General features: G+C 45.6%; 1 pseudogene; it reads left to right on the top strand.

Annotated features, from left to right (window-relative positions):
- Positions 1–9,838: 9,838 nt before the first annotated feature.
- LOC124607834 lies at positions 9,839–9,956 on the top strand (annotated as a pseudogene).
- Positions 9,957–13,970: the final 4,014 nt, after the last annotated feature.

Raw genomic sequence — 13,970 nt, 5'->3', positions numbered from 1 at the left:
AATGCAGTCAACCTGCTGGCCATATTCTGTTCACACTAATAAAAAATGGTTCAAATGGCTCTGAGCACTATGGGACTTAACATCTATGGTCATCAGTCCCCTATAACTTAGAACTACTTAAACCTAACTAACCGAAGGACATCAAACAACACTCAGTCATCACGAGGCAGAGAAAATCCCTGAGCCCGCCGGGAATCGAACCCGGGAACCCGGGCGTGGGAAGCGAGAACGCTACCGCACGACCACGAGCTGCGGACCACTAATAAAACTCCAGTGCAAAATGCTCCTTCCAGCCAGTATATTTCCAACAGGTGTCTGTAAACACCCGCCATTATGAGATAATAGTGCGCTCTTATTCGAGCAGAGTGGGCCGCAACCCATTTAACAGGATCAACCCCTCATCTCGAGGCTGGTCAAAGACCCCTCCGGACGACGTCAGTAATATCGATGTATTACACTTTCACTCCTGTTATTTGTTACCACTCCGCAACATGGGCTTTTTTGACGGACCGTTTAGTGCAGACACGCTGTCCAGCAGAGAGGACTATGAGACTCTTTGTCCACAAGTGCCTGTGCAGCCGGTATCTGCAGAGGAGGAGACTTTTCTTCGTAATGATCAATCTTTATATTGATTATCATCTAACCAGCTGGCTGTGTCAATGTTTTTGGTGTATAATATGAGCTATCCACTCGAGCTGTCCTGGTTCGATCCTTTTATGGATGAAGATTAGGGTTCAATAGCTTCTCGAAGATGTGATAATTAGAGAAGGGGCCAAAGTCAAACTGGGAAGGGATAGGTTCAGATCGACAGTTTATTGTTAGATGTAACGATACCGTCGTACGCATTCATTCACCGTCCTTCCAAAACGTACAGAGACCGATTTTATATCTGGCGTAAAGACGACGAGCCAACGGCCTTGCGGCAGTGGTAACACCGGTTCCCGTCAGATAACCAAAGTTAAGCGCTGTCGGGCTTGATCAGCAATTGGATGGGCACCGTCCCCGTCTGCCCTGCGCTGTTGGCATGCGGGGTGCATTCAGCCCTTATGAGTCCAATTGAGGAGCTACTTGATTGAGAAATACCGGGTCCGGTCGCGAAAACTGACAACGACCGGAAGAGCGGTGTCCTGAGCACGTGGCCCTCCATATCCATATCCAGCCAGTGACGCCTGTCTGCTGAGAATGAAAGGGCGGTCGGTCGGTACCGTTGGGGACTTCCGAGGCCTGTTTCGGATGGAGAATAAACGACGTCAGAGCAGTACGTATACCAGCAGGTTGAACTAAGAACTGTAGACAACACATGTGCGTTCGATGAGGCTGCTCTGAGCAGGAAGCGTGTCCGTAGCGTGTCAACATTGTTGTATCACAAATCGCAGTGGAGCAACTTCTCTGAATCAAGTGTTCACGACATTCTCCGGAATGTTTTCAAAGAGAGAAAAGTGTGTGCTAAGTTTGTTCCTCCCAGCTTGACTGCCCAGCAAAAACGATGACACACGTGTGGCTGCTGCGACTTGGTGGAAATACAAAATGCGGACAATGATTTGCTGTAAATAATCATCAAGGATGACGAGATTTAATGCCATAAATATGAAAGTACCACAAAACGACAAAGTGCAGACATTCACATGAAGGGTCAACACTTTGACGATCGTAATCGAGTTTCAAGACAATGTGACACCCGACTTCAACAACATCCAAGTGAAGGACTTTTATGACAGTTTGATTTGTTTGTACGAGCGTTCTTTGCGTTGTACTCAGTCGGCGGCCGACTATGTAGAACATCTGAAGCATTAATGTCCCATTATTGTTTATTTACGCGGTCTCGAACCTTTTTGGACTGATTGTGTACAATTACGAAAACCTTGGGAGTTTAAATCTGAAAGACCGGATGGGGATCTGAACTGCTGTGCTTTCCAACTGAGTCCACTATCTTATCACTCCACAACTTCAATCAGCTTTCCTGAAATGCTTCCTGGATCGTCGCTGTATGGACCCATTTTTAGAAAATTTTCTTCAATTTTGTTTTTGTTTTATTTTACATAGACTCATAAGAGCGGGCAGTCGACTTATCAGTTTTAAAACCAACAGTATTTGGGCGACAGTTTCTCGATAATGTCATAGTTTAGTCTCATGGGTTGGACAGTGTCAGAGAGTTCCTTCAACAGAGATGAAAAGATCAAATTTGCTATGAAGAAGGAGAAAGAAAGTTGTTATCCGTTTTCAGACGTCTTAGTGCATCGTAATGGTGATGACACACGTGGACAAGCGGTATTTCGAAGGCAGTCGTATATTTTTGGACCTCCATTATCAGTGAATCAGTCGAAACACGACTAACTCGGGCCGTTATTAACCGGGGCGCTGATTTCCAGTTAGATACTGCTCTACGAAGAAACTGTTCTGCGCAGCTGGCGTCGTTCTGCGATTTCACCATGTGAAGACGATTTATCTAAAATCGATGAGGCAAGTTTTCACCACGGAGGGCACTCAGATTGGCTCACAGACTTGCAGCTTAAGTGTTTGAACGGTGGCAACGGATGTCCATTGGCAACTGGGTACATCACACACGCTGCGCCGGGGTGTTAAATATGGGACCCAGTGCACTTTTGCCAATATCGAATCCTGCCTCGGGCATGGATGTGTGTGATGTCCTTAGGTTAGTTAGGTTTAAGTAGTTCGAAGTTCTAGGGGACTGATGACCTTCGAAGTTAAGTCCCATAGTGCTCAGAGCCATTTAGAACCTGAAAACGGCCAGAAGGTTCTGCACCGAAATGCGATGGCAGCAAGCTAATGACAGCCGGAATTATGCCCGTAATATCATGGAATAGCGCAATTTACCTTTAACAGATATCTCTGTGGTACTTGTATGCCTTTAGAAAAAAATGACACCCACACACACACCCACACACACACAAGCAGCAGTAGAAACGCCACATTCGTTTCGCGCTTTGAGAATACTCTCTCTCTCTCTCTCTCTCTCTCTTTCTCTCCAAGACTCACGAAAATATAAAGTCAGGTTAAACGCAAAACTTAGCCTTTATAGATCTTCTTCATAAAAAATGCTTCAAATGGCTCTGAGCACTATGGGACTTAACTTCTGAGGTCATCCGTCCCCTAGAACTTAGAACTACTTAAACCTAACTAACCTAAGGGCATCATACACATCCATGCCCGAGGCAGGATTCGAAGCTGCGACCGTAGCGGTCGTGCGGTTCCAGACTGTAGGCCCTAGAACCTCTCGGCCACTCCGACCGGCTCTTCTTCATAGAATCAGTCTTGTCTGACTAGTCTACCTGCTGTTTCTTGAGTAGACGACCGTAGTTGTGAAAAGCACGACAGACTGAAATTCAGAATCATCTCTCTTCCTATCGCAGGTACGGGTCGAAATTACAAGATAAGGCCACACCGGCCTTTCCCAACGGTGATTTTGTGTGTGTGTCTGTGTGTGTGTGTCGCAAGAGAGTGGGCTGGCGTAACATCTCAATTACCGGTGCTTCTCTTGTATCTGTTAATGATGTGATGGTTACTGTTCTGTGTCATAAACACTGTGCCATTAACACTGCGTCGGCAGGCACGGAAGGTACTTATAATAGGAGTCATATCTCCGAGACTTGCTTTTCGGAGGAACCAGACCCTATTAGCACGTAGCTGAGACGAAGAACGACCCTCTTTCGCGGAAGACTGGGTATTCCGCGTCGGCACTCCCATTTGTTGCCGCTCCACGCCGGTGGGCGAAAATTCCAGTCGCGGCGGCGCTTGAGAAACGCAGACACGCCCGCGGGGAGGCAGGCGTTTTATCAATGACAGCGCATTACGCCCGGTAAAAATTCCGTCAATAACACCTCAAATTGCCGCGACGTGCCGCGGCGGAGCGCCCGGCCGCCGGCGGCCCGCGAGCCCGCCGTATTATTCGGCGCGAAGCCGGAATCCCGGCGGCCGTAAATTTGTCGCGTGTCGGGGAACGCCCACGGCGCGCCGGCCGCCGGACGTGTCGTGGGAATCAAGCGGCGCCTTCTCGGAAGAGCCGCCCGCCGCATCGCAATGCCGCCGCCGGGCGCCGCGCGCAGCATTTCCCATATCTGGCGCCGCAAACTGACGTCTTTACCTCTCCCCCCACTTTCGTGTCTCTGTGCTTGCTTTCTTACGGGCAACGAACAGTCCACCTTATTGGAAACAGCTATTGCTACCAGTGGGTGAGGCCCGATCAGTGGTACTCATCATAGCCTGATATGAATCGAAACGATTAGTCAATACTTTGTGCAACAGAGTCTCTCTGCGCACCTGTTCCACTAGACTCCTACAGCGACAACTTACTTAAACCCCGTCTCAGAGAGAGGAAGAGTCACTTTTAGCTTACTGGCTAGATAGCGACACGTCTCCCTAGAAGGTTGTGCTAGCCAACCTCTCTCCAGGCGTGGCGTCGCAACTAGTGCGCGATCGCCCATTTGTCTATTAAAAGCTTTACTTCAAAACGTATGTGGGCTGCAATGTAAGCCGGTAGAGTATTATACGGTCAGTATCGGACGAGTTGTGTGCTGCAGACTGACGTCACGAACCATATGTTGCAGCTGCGCGTGTGAAAGCAGTGGAGTAGCGCTGGCAGGCCACTTACATATACGAAACTAAAAATATTAATAACTAATAAAGGAATAACCTGAGGAACGCAATATTTGATGTACAACCTTCTGTTGTGAAAACAAACAATACGTAAAAGTCTGAGATCAAAAATAGTTGTATTTTGGAAGTTAGTAAAATTCCATAAAAAAACGTAATTTTCCGACAGCCAAGAATTTAAATAAATACAGTGCTGTAATAGTTCACCTTCAGTGACTATGTACGATGGTCTGATAACACTTTCAGTGTTCATATATAAATTTGGAAAGTTTTTAGTTTCAGAAAACCTCTGTGACTTTTCTATAATAATAATTTCAAGAATTCTAAGTAAAGATGTGTATTGTGTGTTAGGGTGCCTGTGAATGAGAATGCGTGCGTGAGAGTATGTGGGACGTTCGGCATTATTAAAAATCATTCATTTAATTCAAAAATGGTTCAAAGGGCTCTGAGCACTATGGGACTTAACATCTATGGTCATCAGTCCCCTAGAACTTAGAACTACTTAAACCTAACTAACCTAAGGACAGCACACAACACCCAGCCATCACGAGGCAGAGAAAATCCCTGACCCCGCCGGGAATCGAACCCGGGAACCCGGGCGTGGGAAGCGAGAACGCTACCGCACGACCACGAGATGCGGGCCCATTCATTTAATTCTCTACAGGAACTGGCAAGTGTTCCAACTCTGTAACGTGGGAACGAATCCACTATTGTTTCCCCTACTAGTGAATGTCGGGATGTCCAAGTATGTATACTTATGTATAAAACAGCCAGAACATTCGCGACTGCATAATAAATTTTCAGATGTAGAGTAAAGCTTATAGTTCATTTTGTTTTGTTTATTTAATTAGAGATTCGTGTTACTTAATTTGATGACGTCAATGAGCCTAGAGAAGTGGTTGGTGCTTGCTAGATTTTGGCGCGAGCCGCGCCCTAGAAGTGAGTTCTCATTGATCGTAAGTGCTGACAGCCAATGAGAAGCGAGACGGTTGGCCGACTAGCGAGGAGACATAGTTTTGAGGAGTGGGAGAGTGAGAGGAGAGTCGCGAGCTAGCTTTGATTGGAGGCGGTTATGCTGGATGTGACTTTTCGCATTAAATGTAAGATGAAGTCTTGGGATGACTTCCGCGTTATGGTCTAGTGTTAATGGTATCTGGTAGTGACCAGAAACTGTTTATGAAAACTTTAGAGTGTTGTGATAATTCGTTCCGACGAAAATCGCGAGTGAACTTTGAATTATGTTGCGTGGTGGTACTGAGTATATTCTTACTGAGTATTTTATGGCGAGCATAAACTTTTACTAAAGACAACCACTGAATATTGTGTGCAGAAGTAATTGGCCGATCATTGACTGTGTTACAAGTAATTGGTTTCGGAATTTGGGAAGGTAAAAGTTCTGGCTGTTTTAGGTATGGTGATAACTGTGAGAAGAAGCTTTAGTAATTTTCGTAAATGTGGGCTGATGATCTTGCTTAACGGCAATAAAGATCTATTGAAGGTTTAAAGCCGCGCGGGATTAGCCGCGCGGTCTGAGGCGCTGCAGTCATGGACTGTGCTGCTGGTCCCGGCGGGGGTTCGAGTCTTCCCTCGGGCATGGGTGTGTTTGTTTTTCGTTAGGATAATGTAGGTTAAGTAGTGTGTAAGCTTAGGGACTGATGACCTTAGCAGTTAAGTCCCATAAGATTTCACACACATTTGAACATTTTTGAAGGTTTAAATTTGAAGTTCATGTTTAAAGTACGAGTGACATCCCCTTTCCGAATCATTTCTTTAACGTACATAGAAAATTTTCACAAATTTTACTTATAGCGGCCTCCTGCGTGTAGCTATGAGGTTACAGTTTCCTCAACACTGCTTTTCTGTGATTTCGTAAGTAGCTGCAGTCAGCAGTTAACGTGCGAAGATCTACCGCTGTAAAGAGGTAGGTGAACAAAAATTATAAAAGAAATCGCATTGCAGCAGCAACGTATAATCCGTCGCAATTGGTGCATCGCACGCACGCACGTAAAAAATCCGTCGCACAGGGAGCTGCGGGTTTATTCTGTGATAGCCCAGAACCAGAGTTCTGGGCCAACAAAGTATGGAGATGACTGGAGAAAAAGGAAAACCGGCGAACTGCAGGAGTTTTAAAAGTAGCAGGACACAGTGGCTGTGACTATGGAGGGGAGATGGTTCAAATGGCTCTGAGCACTATGGGACTTAACTTCTGAGGTCATCAGTCCCCTAGAACTTAGAACTACTTAAACCTAACTAACCTAAGGACACCACACACATCCATGTCCGAAGCAGGATTCGAACCTGCGACCGTCGCGGTCGCACGGTTCCAGACTGTAGCGCCTATAGCCGCTTGGCCACCCCGGCTGGCTTATGGAGGGGAGACTGAGGTGGCAACGGCACGTAATGGTGTCGTGTCCCACTGCCGAGTCCTGAGAGGGAGTGGAAGGACTGCAAGAATGCGCGTCAAAGAACCGACTTGGCAGGAGGTCTCGTGCTTGTGGGCTGCCTTCTGTTCGCTTGCTCCACTGAAATGAGGGCTGTAGGGTGAGTCAGAATACGGAACTCGGCTGGGATCGCAGGGTACACTGGATGCAGTCATAAATCATTGCATGAGGATATGTACACTGGAAACACCCCTGGCACATCGCCGGGCGGAGTGGCCGAGCGGTTCTAGGCGCTACAGTCTGAAACCGCGCTACCGCTACGGTCGCAGGTTCAAATCCTGCCTCGGGCATGGATGTGTGTGATGTCCTTAGGTTAGTTAGATTTAAATATTACTAAATTCTAGGGGACTGATGACCTCAGAAGTTAAGTCCCATAGTGCTCAGAGCCATTTGAACCAACCCTGGCACATCCGTTTTATAAACAGTTCTATATACAAAATCTACTAAATGCCTTCTGAGTAGTGTAACTTCTCATAGCTCCCTGAGTCTAAGTCCCAGTATAGCGGAGGCGGGCGATCCATACTAAGTGTTGACCACACGGAAGTGAGTCTAAGTCCCCTCGGGGTTACGCAGCACTGCACTACAATATCACAGCATCGTAACTCCAGCTAAACCATATCTGACCGACTGACCAGATGCTCCATCACTGCCATCACTCTGGCGGCTAGCCTTTTTATAGGCGGTAGTGCACCCGGGACCACTTGTTCTAGAAGTTTCCAGTACTCTCGAGGATTGTGTGTGTGTCACGCGGCAGCACGTGATGCCTACGTGACGAACAAGCCGTACTCCACTATGTTCGCTGTGTCCAAGGGTTGCGGCTTGCAATGGCTTTCGAGCCTCGTGATGCGGCATAATCCGCTCTTCTTAGCAGAGTAAACATTACACATAAGCTACGTCTGGTCACGTCCACCTTGCTGGTAACAAGAATTTCAAAGCCTACACCGATTTAACCCTGTTTTCTATCATTCGCGACAATGGGGTAAAAAGGCCAGATCACCAGGCAGGTGGTGCAAGAAGACATCAGAGGCAATAGACCGAGAGTAAGAGCACAACTGAGATCAATTGACGGGATCAGAAAAAATATGTGTAAGATGGGCTAGTTAGAGCAAACTACAGGGACAGAGGAAGATGGAGGAGGCAGTTAGCGAAGCCAAAAACCGATTATGTGTGGGCCAACGTACACTACTGGTCATTAAAATTGCTACACCATGAAGATGACGTGCTACAGACGTGAAATTTAACCGAGAGGAAGAAGATGCTGTGATACGCAAATGATTAGCTTTTCAGAGTATTCACACAAGGTTGGCGCCGGTGGCGACACCTACAACGTGCTCACATGAGGAAAGTTTCCAACCGATTTCTCATACACAAACAGCAGTTGGCCGGCGTTGCCTGGTGAAACGTTGTTGTGATGCCTCGTGTAACGAGGAGAAATGGGTACCATCACGTTTACGACTTTGATAAAGGTCGGATTGTAGCCTATCGCGATTGCGGTTTATTGTATCGCGACATTGCTGTTCGCATTGGTGGAGATCCAATGACTGTTAGCAGAATATGGAATCGGTGGGTTCACGAGGGTAATACGGAACGCCGTGCTGGATCCCAACGGCCTCGTATCGCTAGCAGTCGAGATGACAGGCATCTTATCCTCATGGCTGTAACGGATCGTGCAGCCACGTCTCGATCCCTGAATCAACACATGGGGACGTTTGCAAGATAACAACCATCTACACGAACAGTTCAACGACGTTTGCAGCAACGTGGACTATCGGCTCGGAGACCATGGCTGCGATTACCCTTGACGCTGCATCACAGACAGGAGCGCCTGCGATGGTGTACTCAACGACGAACCTGGGTGCACGAATGACAAAACGTCATTTTTTTTCTGATGAATCCAGGTTCTGTTTACAAAATCATGATGGACGCATCCGTGTTTGGCGACATCGCGGTGAACGCACATTGGAAGCGCGTATTCGTCATCGCCATACTGGCGTATCACCCGGCGTGATGGTATGCGGTACCATTGGTTACACGTCTCGGTCACCTCTTGTTCGTACTGACGGCACTTTGAACAGTGGACGTTACATTTCAGATGTGTTGCGACCTGTGGCTCTACCCGTCATTCGGTCCCTGCGAAACCCTACATTTCAGCAGGATAATGCATGACCGCATGTTGCAGGTCTTGTACGGGCCTTTCTGGATACAGAAAATGTTCGACTGCTGCACTGGCCAGCACATGCTCCAGATCTCTCACCAATTTAAAATGTCTGGTCAATGGTGGCGGAGCACCTGGCTCGTCACAACACGCCAGTCACTACTCTTGATGAACTGCGGTATCGTGTTGAAGCTGTATGGGCAGCTGTACCTGTACACGCCATCCAAGCTCTGTTTGACTCAATGCCCAGGCTTATCAAGGCCGTTATTACGGCCAGAGGTGGTTGTTCTGGGTACTGATTTCTCAGGATCTATGCACTCAAATTGCGTGAAAATGTAATCACATTTCAGTTCCAGTATAATATATTTGTTCAATGAATACCCGTTTATTATCTGCATTTCTTCTTGGTGTAGCAATTTTGATGGCCAGTAGTGTAGTAAGTAAGCTCAGAGCCATTTACCTTGTAAGGTTCTCTGAATGATACCTTCTCTGGCCATTCTAGCGTCACTGTCTACATGGAGGGGTCTCTCAGAGAACTCTAGTTAACCTGCGAGGCAGAAAAGAAAGCCAGGGGCCTACCGTCTCCTCTAAAGTTTTTCTAAAAAATTCAAAGAACCTATTAGGTAAGAAAGCCAACGGCCTTGCCGCAGTGGTAACACCGGTTCCCGTCAGATCACTGAAGTTAAGCGCTGTCGGGCTGGGCTAGTACTCGGATAGGTGACCATCCGGTCTACCGAGTGCTGTTGGCAAGCGGGATGCACTCAGCCCTTGTGAGGCAAACGGAGGAGCTACTTGATTGAGAAGTAGCGGCTCCGGTCTTGGAAACTGACATGCGGCCGGGAGAGAAGGTGTGCTGACCACATGCCCCTCCCTATCCGCATCCGGTGACGCCTATGGACTGAGGATGACACGGCGGCCGGTCGTTACCGTTGAGCCTACATGGCCTGTTCGGGAGGAGTAAGTAAGTAAGTATTAGGTAAGAATGTTTAATTCTCTCACACCTCATAGCTTAATTCTTCAGCTTCACAATGAACTGCCTACCATTTTGCTTTTTTAATGCTGTGGTATTTTGAAATTAAGTAAGTTACTGCAAGAAATTCGAATAGTTTGCAATGAAAGATAGGAGTCGCTGCAAGATGGCGCATGGTGCATGTTAGGTCATACATTCCTCCATGTTAAATTCAGCTAACATACTGAACTCTTATTCAAACTTAGGAAGAGATGTATATCTCTCTTCATTCTCGAGCAAATGGACTGTACGTACCGCACTTCATTCCACTTGCATATCTCAGCGATGAAACGAGAACGAAATATTCAATATTCATAACATCCCTCATATCCTGTAAACAGTTCGAGACCAAGTAACAAGATTCTGGCAAGTGATAGCACACAAAGAGGAGAGAATTTTGTCATACCCTTACTACGCAGAACTTTCTTATCTACTGTGATATATAGGTAACCACAGATTTATTCAGTGAAATAATGTAACTTTGAAGGTCTGCAGCAGCTGTTGAAATGAGAACTGCCATGGCCTTTGCAACAAAAGGGAAAAAATGACACTATTATTTTTAAGCTGAGAATGAGTTTCTTCGTAAACTATTGACCCATCTTGCCATGAGTTACTTGTTTAGTAATTCTTTTACCATTGTAGCTTCATTATTACATTAGAGTCACGAATTTTTGTAAAGTCTGCTGTGTTTCGCCAAAAGAAGCAAATTTTAACATGACAACACGAAAAGTGTAGGTGCTCCTCAAAACACTTTTCTGAAGGAAAAAAAGAAGTACGAAGCTGGGTGAAAATAAATCGCCACTTCTGTTGGAATTCCAGCGGACTAGTACATTTTATATTATAAGGAATGAGGAGGTTCTCCACTGAATCGGTGAAGAAAGGAACATATGGTGAACGCTGACAAGAAGAAGGGACACGATGGTAGGACATTGTAAAGTTGTCAGGGAATCATCTCCAAAGTACCAGAGGGGGCTGTAGAGGATACGACTGTAGGAGAAGACAAAGATTGGAATACATCCAACAAATAATTGAGGACGGAGAGAGGAGGTGTTTGTTACTCTGAGATGAAGAGGTTGAAAAGCGTCAAGCCATTTCGGCTGGTCACTTTTCATTTGTCTTGAAATACTGATTCGCTGTAACACTATTAAACTTACGCAGATCGTGCAAATACATTTTTCTCGTGTTGGACAAAAGTTTAATGGCAATTTGAAGGGGCGATTTCACTTCCTTTTCTTTATTGCACCACAATTAAAGTAGTGCACGCTGTTGTAAGGATTTCTGTGGGTGAAATTTCAAGCTGTGGCATGCTGCAATTTGTGGGATACAACATTCAGAGTCAAACGCAAGTGAAACAAAACCCCTCAGACAAGTGACAAGGGTTGGGTTGGGTTATTTGGGGAACCAGACCAGACAGCGAGGTCATCGGTCTCATCGGATTAGGGAAGGACGGGGAAGGAAGTCGGCCGTGCCCTTTCAAAGGAACTATCCCGGCATTTGCCTGGAGCTATTTAGGGAAATCACGGAAAATCTAAATCAGGATGGCCGGACGCGGGATTGAACCGTCGTCCTCCCGAATGCAAGTCCTGTGTCAAGTGACAAGGTAATCTGAGAATTGAACTGTGGCTTACATAGATAAAGGTACCTTGAACATACGCATTATCCGCTTGAAACTGGACGACCAATACAAGCCCAGCAGCGCCATCATAGCAGAGCAGTGACTCTGAAAGAGTGTCAGTCAAGGTAGCAACAACATTAAAAGGCAAGGCCCAGAGAGGGAAAGCTTATTTTTCTGGCCTGTACCCTGTTAGAGAAAGGTGCCCTGAAAGCTATTGATCTGCAGTGAGGAATTCGGCAAAAAAGTGGACAGCAACAGTGCCTGTGTCAAGAAAACAATCCGAGAGGTGCTCATATCTTAGTGATCCTAAAATACATGTAAACAGGACTCTGAAAAATTTGTACCTTTAGGTGACTGGTAGGCTGTCGCCAGGGAATGAAGTTACTTTTTTTTTTTCTTTTAATTCTTTTCCCGTGGCAAGCGGAAATCAGGTGAGCAGCTAAATGAGAACCATTTGTTGGTGACTGTAGTGTGACATCAGTACTATAGTGTGATCTCAGTATGATTTAGTGTTTAAGTTGATAATTTTTTTTTTTTTTTTCGAGATTGGAGGAGCAAAAAGTGAGGATACAAGATATGACGTTTTGGCAGTTTGGGGTGGAAGATTTTTAACAACAAAACAATTACGCCATTGTCAGAGAAAATGCAACTTTTAAAGGGTTTGTAGACGAAGTTTTCCAGGCACTAAACGCAGACAAATTACGTATTAACTTCTAAAAAATAGGACTTGATATCGGGTGCTAGGTGTGAAGGGATTCACTGGCTTCTGAGACAGTACAAGGCAGATAGCGAGGCTGTCAACCGGGACGGCAGGCTTTGAAGGCAGTTCCTCTCTGCAGTGGAGACTGACGGAGTCCAGTGTTAAGAATTCACAACAGACCACTTCTCGGTGCACGCTTGATGGCACCAGCTACGCCATGAGCGGTCTGCTCACGTTACAGCAACGAGTACAATGAGCTCGTGGTGGTGTGTTCTGTCTGTGCAACTAAATGGATGGCAGTTTCTTTTTTGGCATATCCGTTTCGTATCTTTTATTTGTGAAACATCTTCAGTGGCCTGTAATACATGTTTCTTTTTATACATATAATATCTGTAGTATGTAGTAGTTACATCATGTTACTGTGTTACATTTTGTCACATTTTTCTCTTGTTTTTCAGATGAGAAACAACTTTTGTAGCACATATATCGTGACGTTAAATCATAGTTTGGTGTTGCGATTTACAGTGATGTTAGTCCGTATCAGCCCGTGGAAATTTGGATATTTGTGGTGTTGTTTCTGTGGTTTGATATTTTTCATTTGTTTCGCCCACGCGTGTATGTGTGTATTTTGTTATATGTAACTCCTTGTGAGAGCAGTTCTTTCTTAGTGAGTGGATATTTGTGTGTGTGTGTTGAGAGAGAGAGAGAGGGGGGGAGAGAGAGACAGAGACAGAGAGAAAAGGAGGTATAGGGAGATATGAGAGAGAGAGAGAGAGAGAGAGAGAGAGAGAGAGAGAGAGAGAGACGGGGAGGAGGAAGATTCATTAATTATATACTCTGGCTTTATTTCAGATTCCTGTTTGCTATTGTTTTTGTGGCTAATATGATCATGGAGTTTTTGCTTGTATCTGATTTGGTCGTTAATTACTTCCTTTTTCATTGTAAGGGCTCTTTGAATATTTTCTTGTAATGACAGGAGTTTTTTGTTGTGATTGTTCACTCTAATAATTTTCTTGTCTTGTTGCATGTTGGATGGTTCATGTCGATGTTTTGTCGGGTGTCTTCATCTGGAGACGAGAGGCAGTAATTTCAAAACTAAGTATAAAGAACATATAAGAAGCTGCGAGTAGAAAGTAGCCGTTTACCTTCGCTATACATCTGAACATCTGATAAATCATGGATATGAACCATCCAACATTGAACAAGACTATGAAAATTGTTAAAGTGAACAACCACACTAAAAATCTCCTGTCTTTTCAAGGAAACTTTCACATACAAAGATCTCATGCAATGAAAAGGAAATGATCATATTAGCTACAAAAACCAGTAGTACACAGACGTCTGAAACATAACCAAAGTATATAATTAATGAATCTTCCTCCCCCCTCGCTTCTTTCTCGTTTTCTCTCTCTCTCTGGCTCACACACACACACACACAC

The sequence above is a fragment of the Schistocerca americana genome, chromosome 3 (genome assembly GCF_021461395.2).
Source record: "Schistocerca americana isolate TAMUIC-IGC-003095 chromosome 3, iqSchAmer2.1, whole genome shotgun sequence".
NCBI lineage: Eukaryota > Metazoa > Arthropoda > Insecta > Orthoptera > Acrididae > Schistocerca > Schistocerca americana.
Note: the sequence above shows the minus strand (reverse complement) of the source record. Positions and strands in the feature narration are given on the sequence as shown.